This window comes from Coffea arabica, chromosome 1c, assembly GCF_036785885.1.
Source record: "Coffea arabica cultivar ET-39 chromosome 1c, Coffea Arabica ET-39 HiFi, whole genome shotgun sequence".
NCBI lineage: Eukaryota > Viridiplantae > Streptophyta > Magnoliopsida > Gentianales > Rubiaceae > Coffea > Coffea arabica.
This window is the reverse complement of record NC_092310.1, coordinates 1,972,833-1,987,612: the sequence shown is the minus strand read 5'-3', so window position 1 is coordinate 1,987,612 and position 14,780 is coordinate 1,972,833. Positions and strand designations below refer to the sequence as shown.

General features: G+C 34.4%; 1 long non-coding RNA gene across 1 annotated transcript; it reads left to right on the top strand.

Annotated features, from left to right (window-relative positions):
• The first annotated feature begins 9,353 nt into the window (after positions 1–9,353).
• LOC113691127 (uncharacterized) lies at positions 9,354–13,724 on the top strand. Its single transcript, XR_003448580.2, has 3 exons — positions 9,354–9,753; positions 12,798–12,853; positions 13,511–13,724. It is a non-coding gene; the product is annotated as an uncharacterized lncRNA (long non-coding RNA).
• The last annotated feature ends 1,056 nt before the right edge of the window (positions 13,725–14,780 follow it).

Genomic DNA, 14,780 nt, shown 5'->3' with positions numbered 1-14,780 from the left:
AAATGAAAAAGAAAATAAAGGTGCGAAAGTGGGTTGAAGGAAAAGGACAATTACTATTATCATTACTCTCTTTAGTGGGTTGCATGGAAGCAAACACAGTCGGTGGCTCACAAACGCAATTCACAGCCCAATTGCAAGCAGCAGGTCACGTGAAAGGCGCATGGAGAACGACCACTTTTCAGCAAATCATCAAATGACATGTCAGCAAACAAAACGCACCATCGGGCAACTTCCTAAGCACTTATATATGGTTGATTAACGTTATAGTTTTTGGCAGGGCCTTTGACCCCACCCACTCCTCCCCCCAAAAAAAAAGGATATTTTCTTTCTACTAATTCACCAGCAGCAGCACAACTCAAATTGACATCTCAAAGCGTGAGTTACTTTCACTCAAATTCTCTTGGAGCAGTAATAGCGATTTTTTCTTGTTCAATTATGGCACTTTGACAACATTCAATATTTGATTCTCATATGCATCTCAATGCACCCAATAAATGGCGTTAAATGATGTCTTTTACTGCATTTTCCATGTAGAATTTATTCATACAACAGTAACGTCGGCCCTGTTTGGATTGCATTTTCCATGATTTTTCATAAAAAAATTACTATAGCGATTTGATGTATGTGAGAGAAAAAAGTAATAGGAAAATGTGATCACGAAAAACGATGTAATTTTCCGGACAGAAAATGACAATCCAAACAGGGCATACACACAAGTTAATTAGTGTCAAGGCTTACCAAGTTTAAGGTTTGAATTCTATTGCTAAGGGTGAGAAGGGTGTGAGGAGGGTTGAGAGAATAAGAAAAAAAAGTGTCATGTCTATCGTACATGTGGTAATACTCGTATATTGGTAGCGAAGTCACTCCAAAAGCGGTAAGGTCACCGGCTCAAATATAAGTCATAACCAAATACAAAAAGAAAAAAAAGAAAAATTGTTCTCTATTATTTATTTTTATGGCATACGTAATGTTATAGCTATATATTTAAATCAATTATTCCATTTATTCTATTGAAAATATCATATTTTCCTTTTTAATATGTCCAAAGATATTTGTCACTTACCTCAAATAAGCTACAAACTTTTATTCCTGTCCTACCCTTGCATTAAAAATGTGCATAACAGTCAAACTAGTGGGGCGGCTATGTTAACAATTGTTCACATGCATGTGCCTGAGTAATGCCAAGCTTTGCTATTGGAGCATGCATGTAAGCACCAACAAAAATTATTTGACAGGAGGTTAATTGAAACATTTATTTGAAATAGTTATGGTAGCACATTTTGTGATATGATAAATGTGAAATAAAAAGATGGTTGAAATTGGGTTAATTCCACTTTGTCCTCCCAAACTTTGGACGATTACCCACTTCAGTCTCTAAACTTCAAAATGGGACACTTAAGTCTCTAAACTTATAAATACCTCTCACTTAAATCCCTAAACTTATAAAATGGGACACTTAAATCCCTAAACCCTTATAAATGAGACACTTCGACCACCAACAGCATTCAAGATTTATTAACAATTTTCCTTAAGTGAAAGGTATTTATAAGTTTAGGGATTTAAGTGTCCCGTTTTGAAGTTTAGGGACTGAAGTGGGTAATCGTCCAAAGTTTGGGGTGACAAAGTGGAATTAACCCGTTGAAATTTGTGTTTTTTATATGAGTAGAATAAAATTTGATTTTTTTTTTTGTGGCAAATCTTGATAACCAAACACACTCAATTGAGTCGTTAATTTTAAAAGTGCATAAATTCAAGCACTCTGGGCAACCCATTAGGATTGCTATTTTTTGAAATACTCATACAAAAATGTATTATAGTAATTTGATATATGTAAAATTGACAGGTTGTCGAAGCCTGTGCAATAATAAAACTTGCTCAAACTAAAAGTAATTTCTGTAGATAGCGGTGAGCAGGGTCGAATCCACAGGGACTGGGGGTAATTGTTTCTTTTCAAATTCACAGTGACAAGGGGGTGTTTTTATGCAGAAGGTGACAATAAAAGAAGTTCAAATAAAATCTAAGAAACTACTAAAAATTAAATAACAAATTACTAAAATCAAATGAATGATAATTAAGGATCTAGCCAAGGAATAACTTCAACAATGGTTCACCTAATTGATCATCGATAAGCAAAGGCAATTCCAATTATTTACTAATAAATAGGTTATAACTGCCAAACAAGCGATGACAGTCAACCCCTCCTTACTGTGTCGATGATTAAGGTACGCCCGTTAATCATTGCTCTAATTGAGAAATAATCCTAGGTACGCCCATAGAATTTAATTTCCCAATTGCCTTACGTATTAGAGGAGCCCTATTCTAATCAAATAACGCACTACCAGGGTTATTTTAGATTAGCCCGCGTATTCCCCTGACACAAGTCTAATCATGCCAGTTGTCACTATTTTAGAGCAATTAAACAATTACGGATTTAATGTCCTAATTGACAATAGATTACCCAATCAACTAATTATCTGGATCCAAGACAATCAATTAATTAAATAACCATAAGCACGGTAACCAGGGAATATGCGAATACCAATAAATAAAAGTAAAAGATAAAATTAAATCGATCTCACAATTTTAAGCGATTCAAAGCATCCATTGTCCCTTGACTAGAGCGAGAAAATTAGTTCATACTTGGTGCGAAAAATCCATGCAAAATTGGAACAACAGCTGCGGCCATTGTTCTTGCTCGCGCGAATTCAACTCAGCCGAAGGGATAAGGAAAAACGAGAGACTAAGAAAAGTGATTCAATCTCTCAATTGCCGTTGACATGTCAAGGGAAAAGCTACTATAAAGCTAAGAAGAAAAGTCAACAAAAGCCACATTGGCTCCTGACATTCGTAAGAAGAAAACCAAAAGAAGTAAGGAAGGACTACAAAAGAAAAATCAAAAGCAAGCCTAAGCTACAGCCGACCTCTCCTCTGCACACTTTTTCTAATTCCTATCTACTGTCTACTCTAATGCTTGCGGCGGCTCCCTCCTCTGGAGAGGAAGAAGTTTTCTTTTTTCCTGCGCAATTTTCCTATATAAAGTAGTTCTCCTTGCGGCGGCTCCTGTGCGGAAAAATGAAGACCTCGGACCAATTTGCCCAACAAGAGCTCACGTTTTGTTGTTCCAAAAATGCCCCTAGGACAAGCTCTATCATCTGAACTCTTTTCTTGCCAAATTAGCACCTATTATTATATTTTCGTTTTACTCCCTGAAATAAATGCAAAATATCAAAAGTGAGTAGAATCTAGCAATTAATCCACATTAGGTCAGGTAATAGGGAAAATTAATAATAAAATAAATGATAAAATTGCAACCTATCAAAAATGAAAAATGATTGATTGAAAATATGTTCATAAAAAACGTAAAAATTATTTTAGAAAAAAAAATGGCAATTCAAACATTTTTTTTCTAGGCAAGATGGGCAGTTAGTCAGTGACAATCTAGGCAGTTCAAACACTTGAAATTGTGTCCAAGACTACTGTTGATAAAAATACGTGGTTAATCACGTCTACCTTTCTTATGCTTAAGCCAAATTGCAAGAAGACCTTTCGAAGTTTGAAAAATAACAGTCACCCTCCTTTAACTTCAAATAGGTATCTTACTATATAACTAACACATAAGTAGGGGTTTGGTATTAGTAACAAAAAGTGTTAACATTTACCTTTTCAAAAAATACATTTTCAATATTTACTATTATCTATCCACATCTTATTTGGAAAATGTTTCACTCCTATATAACCATCACCATATAACTATCACTACGCTCCCCTATTAATTGATTAACTAATCCACTAATAAACACTGCATCACTTCCCAAAAGTCTTTTTAACTAATTTTTTATTCTATATATATTTTATTATTTTTTTTCTAAAATATGTATACATAGTGTGTGCCCCACCCAGTAATAATAAATAACCCCTTCTTGTTAGTTTATTAACGTTTGTTTATCCTAATCAAACCAAAACATACGTAAAAGTCAAAAATTATCCCTTCATGTCTTACAAAGAAAGGAAGGAAAAAATAAAATTTGATATAGAAAAAGAAAAAGTATAGCGAAGAAAAACAAATGCCTTTACTTCTCTATTCATCGTCGTTCTTGTTCCAGAAACCACCACTAACTCTGCCAGTGCATTCCCAATTTGCTTAATATAAGAAAAAACAAACCCAAATCTTCTTCTCTTGCCACCAACAACCTCCATTAAGCCTAGGTCTTGAGCCCCATGAGCATCCACACTTCCTACACAGATCTAAAATGGGCATCAACAAAAGAGCCAATTCCAATATATTGGGGAAAAAAGATCATAAAATGCTCATTTGAGTGGTTAAAGGTGATAGAGATGCATCAATTAGTGCTATGATTGATCTCAAAACTTAAATTGCAGATGAAATGACATAACAAATAGGTGAGGACTCTAGAGTTCAAGGGTGCAAAAATGGTTACCAAAGTAGAGGGAAGAGGTGAGCATAAGTGGATGAGTTTTCGGGCATGAAAAACAAATATGGATGGTTTCATGGTTCAATAAAAGAATCAATACAGTTTCTAGAAACGTTTTTGTTGATCATTAGTTCCTTTGCTCAGAATGCACTCAGACTTGACTTAAAAAAAAAAGTTCTAGAATCATGTTATCATCTTTACAACAATAATCAATGTTCAATGGCTTGAGTTTCATTAGTAAAATTTGTTGGAGTCAGGAATTGGGACTTTGGATATTATTGAAGACGTTATAGTTTGGACGAGTACCGGGGAAGAGGTTGAAAATAGACGACGGTGGTGGATTCGTTTTGGGGGAAGAGTCTTTCAGTTTACACATACTAGTGTGTATTTCAACACCGTTTAGCAAATGTTAGGTCAAAGGGGGTGGCAGTTATTTTTCAAACTTCAAGAGATTTACTTGTAGTTTGGTTAAAGCACGGGGTGGTAGATATAATTAACCAAAAAATTTTATATTCTTGGAATGTTTGAAATATGTCTAATTGTTCTTCAAAAAGAAAAATTGTAGTAGAGCCAAAAATTTTGGCGGAGTCTAAGAAAAGTAAGATAAAAAGGTAATTAAAATTTGTTCACACAAAATAAATGGTAAAATTTGTTTCTTATAATTCACTAGAGAACTTTTGGAAATACAAGAGACTATTTTGAAAATTTCGCAATTGTAAAAGCTAAGAAAGCACGCAATCACTGACCAATTATGTAGCTACGTGTCAAGCCTGATTACTAACGGAGATAGAAAATTAAGGTAATAAGTGAGCTTGCGCTAAGCCTAAATAAGGCTCACAATTCAAATATTATGTGAGTTGAATATGAATTTCACATTTATTAACCCGAAACTTATAGCTCGAAGACCAAAAATATTATAAATTAAATGAGCTGAACTCAAGCTCATAAAAATCTGACTCATTAGGCTCGATCGACAGCCCTAGTTTTTCGTGCCTCTTGGGTCAGACCACTATTCTGACAACCCTCTTAGATTTTTTCCACAGCTGAAGTCTCAACAATCAGAAACAGATGTTGTGAGGCGCAAATGAAATGGTCAATTTACACAGTCTGCTTAACATTACATAAGCTAGGGTTCTTCCCATTTGTCCTAATCTCAAGCATCTTCTTTGTTTTCATTCAAGAGACGATAATATGTAAAACTAACCAGTTGACATAATCAGAAATGTTGTGTGTGTTTCAAAAGTTATAATAGCAGAGCATAGAATCTCTTTGTCATGGGTAGGAAAGTGTTAATACCGCAAAACATTAGGGGGTTTTGTGTCATTAAATTTCCACTCCACCTTGCCCCCTTTTTCTTTCAGTGCATGTGTAAGAGCTTATGGTATGATTTAATGTGTATTTACCATATTAGAAAGAATTAGGGATAAATTTTTTTAATGATCTATAATTTAGTGTTTTTTCACATGATTTTCTTATATTTCAAAAAATTACGTGCAACCCCCTTGAAAGTATCAAACTAATGGAACCTATCCTTTTTAAATCACTGCAATTTAAAGCTTTTCACATGATCCCTTATGTTTCAAAAGTTACACGTATCCCCTTCGAAAGTATCAAATTAATGGAAGTTGTCCTCCCTAATACCTTTGAAATAGAAAGTAGAAACTAAGAAGCCAATGGAAGAAAATAGAGAACTTCAGAAATTTTGTGGCGCCTTTTAATGGGGTAGCCTTGACATTTTCAGTGACTTCTTTGCAGGGGATGACTTCCAGCAGCTCAAGTAGTGGAGGTCATTTATTGATTTTGTAACTAGTAAAGGATTATACAAACGAGCGTTAAACAATAGGGGTGCTCATTTATAATTTATTCAAAGTGTTAACATGATTTTAATAGTACCATTTTAAATTTCAAGCTTCGTTATTCTAAAGTTGATGAATGCTAACAGAGATTAGATATAGTTTCACAACAAAACAAAGTATTTTATTTATGGCCTTTTCTTTTACATTCTATGTTTTCAAGATGTTACTAGCCAACCTTTTCTTTTCTTTTCGCAACATGTTATATATAACTCCATAATATAAATATGATGTCCTTTTGAACAAATTAACTGTACTAAATTACTCAAGAGAGAGACTCTTTGGCTAAGTTAAACACATATAAAATACACACCTTCACTTGATCTCAAATGTGACAAATCCTTTCAATAATATAAAAAAAGAAATTTATCAAGTACATTTATCTCATATAACAAGAAAGAAATATCTTCCGTTAAATTCAAAAATTTTGCCCTTGACACAATTTATTAAGAAATTTATGGGGAAAAAATTTCTCTTGCAAATTGTATTTGAAAGTACGTTGATCGTGATGATTGATGATTATGTAATTTTGATTGAAGTAAAGTAATGTGGGTATGTGTCCATGAAACTAAAATTTTAATTAACCATAGTAAGAATTTGTCGTAACACGCTTTTATGTACAATATCACTAAAAATACATATTAGCACTAAGTTTTTATCTTTCTAATCATCACTAAGTGTACTAAAGAACAATACCTTTTTTTCTACATTTAAAGGTGACTACTCATAAAGCACGACAAAGTTTAATGTATTAAACTCCAGTTATCCGTTAAATACAAGGAAAATATTAACACACTTCACTATTTGTTAATCGCATTCCCATCTTTTACTTTATCATATAGTCTAATAAATAAATATCATATGTTAAAAATAATAATGGAAATGTCACAAACAAAAAAAAATAGAGTGCCGTTAACAATTCTCTAAATCTAATGTAATCTAAGTGCCTGTTTGATAACATAAAAAAGTGCTGAAACTGAATTCATTCAGACATTAAGAGGTTTTGGGTGTTTAATAAATAAAGATTCACCTGCTGAACTTATTAAGTGGTGCTGAATTTGTATGTATTTTTTTCAGCACAAGAATCGTAACTGAATGCTTAATTTGATAAGAATCAAGAGATTTACTTCAACTACTTTATCTTATCTGCCAAATCTATCCCTGTTTGTTAATTACATTCAAAATTCTTATCTAATTAAACAACCGAATATTCTCTATTCAAAATCCTTATCTAATTAAACAAAACAATCTGATATTCTCTATTCAAACAATCATTTCTAAATTTTTTAGGTCGAATTTATATGTTATATGAATTATTGGATTGTAATGTTTTGCATAATATATTTCTTCTTTTATATTAATTTGATTTAAAAATAAATATTGTCTTTTTCATACCTAACAATTTTAAGCTAATTAAATCATAGGTTCTATTTCCTTTTTGGATTAAAAGATAGAAGGGCAAAATTGTACAATTTAGCTTATTAAGTATTAAGTAATGAATATTTATCAAACAGTATAAATAGATTCAGCATTAAGATTCAGACATTCATATATCTCTTTTCAGTGCTTAAAATTCAGCAAATTAATTTATTTTAGAATTCAGAATTCAGATTCAGTGTTAGGGTTTTGGTATGGGGAATGACGATGATTCCAATACTTGGTGCCTGGTGTACTGTAATGGGAATTAAAATATTGGAATCATACCTAAAATTTTGGGGATTCATGATTCCTGAGTAAATTGGGAGGAATCACTCAAATCCTCCGTTTCATTTCCAACAGTATAAATAAAAGATAAAACATTTCCTCTCTTCTCCAGTAGACCCTTTCCTCTCCTCTCTCGCCATCAAATCGTCCTCCCCATCACAATCGATCTCTTATGTTCTCTTCTCTCTGTGAAGAGAAAAATTAAAAAAATTAAGAACCAATCTGTTCCCTCGATTTTGCTCAAATTATTCACCAATAAAGTTTATCTTTTGGCCCAAAAATCAGCCTGAAAGTTGATAAAAATGGCGTCTTCATCAGTAGCAGCAGCAACCCAATTTCAGAACCCATTTTTGCATTATAAAACTCCATTTTTATAAACCTCAATTCTACAGGTCTTTGAGTGTAGTGAATGAAAAGGTTGTTGGGATTGATTTGGGGACAACGAATTCAGCAGTGGCTGCCATGGAAGGAGGGAAGCCTACTATAGTTACTAATGCTGAAGGGGAAAGAACGATGCCTTCTGTGGTGGCCTATACCAAAAACGGGGATAGATTGTGTGAGAACCCTGAAAATAGACATATAAATATCAGTGCATATTTTATTTGCATTTTAATTCTTTAATAAATTTTAGCACTAAGTCCAATTGTTTTCAAATAAGTATGTAGAATTAAACGTTAAGTGCAAAATAAAAGAATTGTGCTAAACTACTAAACTTCTTGGTTTTGTTACATTCACTTCATATTTCGATGGTAAGCTATTTCATTGATCTAATCATTAATTTCTTCGAATTCTAGAATGGTAATTAATTGTTTTGAAATAAAAGTGTAGAGATAATTTTTAAGTAATAAATAATATAATTGTGCCAATATTGAATTATCCGGTTTTGCTATATTAAATTAATATTTCTTAAGTTAGATTAATTTATCGCCTTAAAATAAAAATACTAAAATACTTAGTTTTCTTAATGTTGAAAATTAATGTTACCTGAGTAGAGTAATTATATAAAATTTCTTGAATTCCTATAACTAAGTCTAAATTAGTGAATAACGTTAAATACTAATAAGAATGTTCACTATAAGACAAAGCCTATAAATTTTAGATAAACATGATACTAGTATACTAAACATAATTAAGGTGTGAAAAATTCGATAATTAAAGCCTTGCAAGATTAGCATATTATTAGGCGTTCAAATCACTCTTGAGGATAAATCTTAGAAATTTAAGTTGAGATTAGGAAACAAAGTGAAAAGACTAAAAGACCCTTACAATTCCATGCGAAACCAAACGACCCCTATGACAAAATTTCCATCACCGCAACTTCGACCAATTACATTTTAACCAATTCGATATGCAAACCTTTCGTAAACCGCGGCACCACAAAACCACTTGATCAGATTCACACTACATCTCACAACCATTTCAGCCGGCTCTTTCTCTGCACAAGCCAAACCCGCAATCCATTGCACTCCAAATACCACGATACCAACCACTCTACTCTTTCATTCTTGATTCACAACAAAACCTCATTTGTTCCCTGCCTTGTCCGAGAGCATCCGAGAGAGTGAGAGAGCTGCTGGAAATTTTTGGTCCTGCCGTGAGTAGAGCAAAGCCAGGAAGGAGAATCTGCAGGAAGCTACACCATCTCACCTTCATCCGCAACCCAATTCCAGCCGCAACTCAAACCAGGACCACGTCTGAACTTGGCCGAGAGTGAGGGAAGACATTTCTGGAAAATTCGTGTGAGGGTTTAGCTATTAGCTGAGGTAATTTCTGAACTAAATAAGTTAATTGCTAGTGAATGAAGCCATATCAGAGGTAGATTAAGCTAGCCGTGGTCTTGCATGTGTTAATTTGTGCCATCGGATGTTGAAATCAAAGCTGTGGAAAATTCTGTTTCGGCTAGATGGTTCTGCCGAGGAGCTGAGCTGATAGTGCAGCTTTATTTCTGTTTTTCTGGGACAATCTGAGCACCCAAGTGTACTTAGCTGAATGAAAACTGGATGATTAAGACCATGCATGTTGATTGTGCTTTCGGATGATAATGGTAAAGCTTAAGAAAATTCTGTTTTAAGAGGAAAATGTCTTAGCCGAGAAGATGATTGGAAGGGCAGCTTTAATGTGTTTTTCTGAAGTGATTTGAGCCTGAAATGGTGATTAATTAACTGGAACTTGGATGATTATTGTGATTAGGGTCATGCATGAATTTAATTAGCCTGGATTACTTTGGAAATAAAAATGAAATAGAACTTTTCACATGCAAACTCATCCGAGTGTAGTCTCACCTAGTTCTGGATTTATGAATGTGTTTTGCTGTTGCCGAGCTGATTTTCTGGTCTGGATGTTAGCTAATTAACTCAGCAATTGTGCATGTGAGACTTTAAGGGCAAAATAAAAGGCTTTAACTGAAGAAATATCGGATGATGAACTAAGGAGCTTAGAAAATTCTGCTTTGCTGAAAAGTTGCTGCCGAGAGATTGTCTTGTTAATGTAGCTTCATTTGGTATAGTTTTCTGTTTTGGAGCCTCTAACTTTGATTAACTAGTAAGTAACGAGAAATTTTAGCTTGGCATGCACATAATTAGTTGAGTTAGAACTGAAAATAAAAATAAGATGCAACCAGATTTTGTGCAGCTCAAACCGAGGCTATCTGGAGACTTTCTTGGAAATTTGATGATTTGGGTTATGGTTCAAACCTAATTTTTGAAATGGAAATGTTACTCAGTTAATTAAGTATCCGTATGCCGAATTTGAGTATTTAAATCCCTGATTAAGCCAAGGAAGAATTTTATACAAGATAAATGGTTGCTGGAAAATTTAGCTAACCAAATGATTGAGCTGAAAATATTGAAGTGTTTCCGGATTTCACTAGTTGATATAATTTCTGGATTTGGGTTAGATGAGTACAATTGTAGTTTGAATCTGGATTGGATTTGGAAACCTTTACTAGCTAGCTACGTGTTTGCATGTCCTAATAGAGTACCAAAAATTCTAGTTTAACCAAAGAAAATCCTGTTTTAGAACCATTGTTATTGCCAGAAATTTTGAGAAAGAGCCGTGAGATTTAAACCTGGAAATTTTGGGGTTTGTAATCATGGTACAATTTCAACTCCTGATCTGGAAATGTGCATTGTTTTGCTAAGAGATTGCATGAGGAAGCTGAGAGTTTTAAAGCATGGTTTAGCCAGAAAAATAAAATGATTACAGAACATTTCTTCATGCATGTTCATCCGTGGCTGATGGATAAAAGTTCTGAATTTTCTGGATGCTTTTAATTGTGGAATGAATCTGATTTTTGAAAAAGGGAAAATTTTAATAGCCAGCTAAGTGTTTGATTACTGAATTTGAGTCCCTAACACCATGTTTAAACTAAGGAAAGCTTGGATTTTTGTAAACCGTTAGCTGTTGGAAATTTTGTTGATATCCGAGTGGTACCAACCAGAATTTCAGTTGTCTTTGGAAATTGTAATCAGTTTCTGGAATTTTATTTTATTTCCCTTGATCATAATGGGTCAAAACTGCATGCGAGATGCAAATTTTAAGAGATACAAGTTGGGTAGCAATGTGATATTTAATATATGGGATGGTCTAACCAAAGATATGGGCATACCAATGCTGGAAATTTTCCTTGTGATTGCCAAAGTTTGAGTTTAAAATTCCCAGCTTGATTGTGAAGTTTTCTTTGAATTCATAATGGAAAATGTTGATGTTAATGTCTGTGACCGATCCTGTTGTGATATTGGAAGTGAATTGTTGGAATTTATTTTTCCTTGAGAAAACAATGTGTTAGAATTGTTGATAGTGGGCTCTATGAATTCCCACCTTTGAACTATTGGTCGATCTATTGGAAAACTGTTGATAGTGGGCTCTATGAATTCCCACTTGAATAGATGACTGAATTGCTGAAATTCTTAGAAATCTGTGCTACTATTTTGTGAAACTGTGAGTTGATATAAGTACTGATTACCAAGTGCTAAGTATTGACGAAGCCTTGGCAAATTTTCCTGCTTATGCTTAGATATAAACTTGTTGGAACACAGGGCTAAGAATTGACGAGCTCTAATGTTATTACAGTTTAAATTCTAATTGTGCAATATTGAGGAAATGTGATTTTGGATTGGAATCGAAAATGTGAGAAGTTGTACCGACCTTGTGACTCCAAGTAAACGCTTGACTAAGTAAATGAAAAATATTTTGCTTTAAGTCTCGAACGGTACAGATTTAGCATCGTATTGCTAAACATAGTGTCTACTATTTTTGCCTTAGAAACTTGGGCAACATGACTTTTATTCCTTAAGTTAGACTAACCTTATCAATTTGGGAAAATGATTCTCCCAGACTCAAAACCTTAGTTTTGTTCCAAATTCCTTCCTTCTTTATAAATCGTTTAAGGCTAGTCGGAACTAAGGAAAATTTAAAAGGTGAAACTCGATCACTTTAGTTTTAAACGTAGAAACTTGCTTGGCAAGAAAAACCTTATTTTAGCAACATTTTTCAATAAACCTTACCCTAAAGCCTTAGCAAAGATTTTTGTAGGCACAACCACTCCAATGAATTTTTTTTCCAAGGTATATTTTTTTTAGCCCTGATATTAAATATCTTGCCGACTTATTTTAAGAAAATAATAATAGTATTTTCTTCGAAGAAAAGTATTCCAGGAATGGTATAAGAAATATTGTACGGTTCTCATAAGCTCGATTCCAAGTAAAATATTTTGAGAAAAAGTAAACTAGCATCATGCTAGAAAACTCTACATGTACAAGCCAAAAGTTCCAATAGAAAACTTATGGCTTAAATTCTGATATTCTAGGATTTTACGAGGACGCGGAACTCGATCCTCAATCCAATATCTGAACTTCACTCGTGGTGAGTGTCCCTGCTTGTTCTATTTCTACTTGATTAAGGTGCTTTCTTGACTCGAAATGTGATACGTGCAAAACTAGTTTTTGATCCATCGAAGTGAGCAGTGTGTACTTTATCGCACTAGCCGTTCGAGTGGTGACGTGTGTGAAACATTTTCTAATGAATCCGTGAATCTATATGTAGTTGCGTCGTTGGGTGAATCCCTCGACTCGTGAATCCAACTACCATAACTAATGAATCCGTGAATCTATATGTAGTTGCGTCGTTGGGTGAATCCCTCGACTCGTGAATCCAACTACCATAACGTCGTTGGGTGAATCCCTCGACTAATTTATTACGGGTATATCTCGAGTATACTGCGTCGGTAGATGAAGTTCGGGCCCGAAGCAGAGGTATGAACGGTGACGGGTTAGGATTAAAATAAGTGGATCTACATGGTCTATAAGTAGTGAAAGTTGACGGAGGGTCAACTACGATGGTATCTGATCAAGCGTGGAAAATGGCTCCTGAGAGCCCCTGTATCCTCCCTTGTGCTGTTATACGCTTTCCTAATTGATTAAATTTGTTTAAATTGTTATTCGTTGTTTGATTTATGTGATTGCATGTTTTGGGGCACCACTGAGCTTTAGCTCACCCCACGTTTATTGTTTTCCTTAACAGGTTTTGGAAACTGAAAGCTGGAGGCTTAATTATGTTTTCTTTTGGGCTGTATTTGAATACTATAACTTATTCCGTGAGCTGTAACGTGTTATTGAATAATGTATTTTCCTTTTTGGATTGTCACTTGAAGCTGGAAAATGTGTAAACCCTAAGTCGATTACTTGGCGTGTAAGTTATGTTATGAATTTATGCATTTTATCTATCCGGTTTGTTATGACCTTGTACTTTGGTAAGTAGCACGTAGGACGTTTAAAGGCCTCGACTGGTCATTTTTATCATAGCTATCTCTGAAGTTAATGTGGCATTAGGTATGATTCTCTTCGGGGAAAATTGTTTTGTAATAGATTAGTTTATTCTTCGAAAGGTTTCGGGTTAGAGTGCTCGCGTGAGTCCTGGCGAGAGTTGGGCAGACGGCCCGCCAACCCTTTGGTTCGCCTCAGGGGAAAGTGGGGTCGCCACAGATTGGTTGGGCAGATTGCAAAAAGGCAGGCTGTGGTGAATCTTGAAAACAAGTTTTTCTCTGTGAAGAGGTTTGTTGGGAGGAAGATGTCTGAGGTGGATGAGGAATCTAAGCAGGTTTCGTATAAAGCTGTGAGAGATGAGAACAATAATTAAAAAAAAAAAGAAAAATTAATTTTGATGTCATTCCAACTATGCTTGTACCAAGCATCGGTCTGTGGAATGATACCAGGGTTCAAAACCCATACTGATTTTTTGTATATTATTCCATCTCCAATTCCAATTCCAGAGCATGAAACAAGCACCCCCTGAGAGTTGGCTGAATGAACAGTAAAAGGGTATCCGTTGGTTATTTCGGTATTTATTGATATTTTTGGGCTATTGCGGTCCATTTGCATCGGTTCCAGCTGATAGTTCCTCATGTGATTAGCATTAGCCTTAGTTAGTTCCTTATTTTTCGGTAATGCCATTTGCTGTTTCTCCCTTACTCAGGACGCCGGAAGATGCATGCTATAGTTGGTTGGTTCCTTTGTAATTTTATTTGTTCTTTGTTCCTCTTTATTTTGCGTCATTGTTGCCGCAGAGATGGGCCACCTTAGCTGTTCATGTGTATTAGTTTAGCCTTAGTTGTTGCCTTATTTTCCAGTTATGCCATTTATCTTTCCCTTCATTCAACATGTATATTATATTTACTTGCTTGCATTGTAATTTTGTTGTTTTTTTGGCCCTAAATTTTGTTGACTTATTGTTCTCTTTTGTGGACCACACGGACGGGTCACTTTTTGTTTCTATGCTTCTTTCAAAGCAGCCT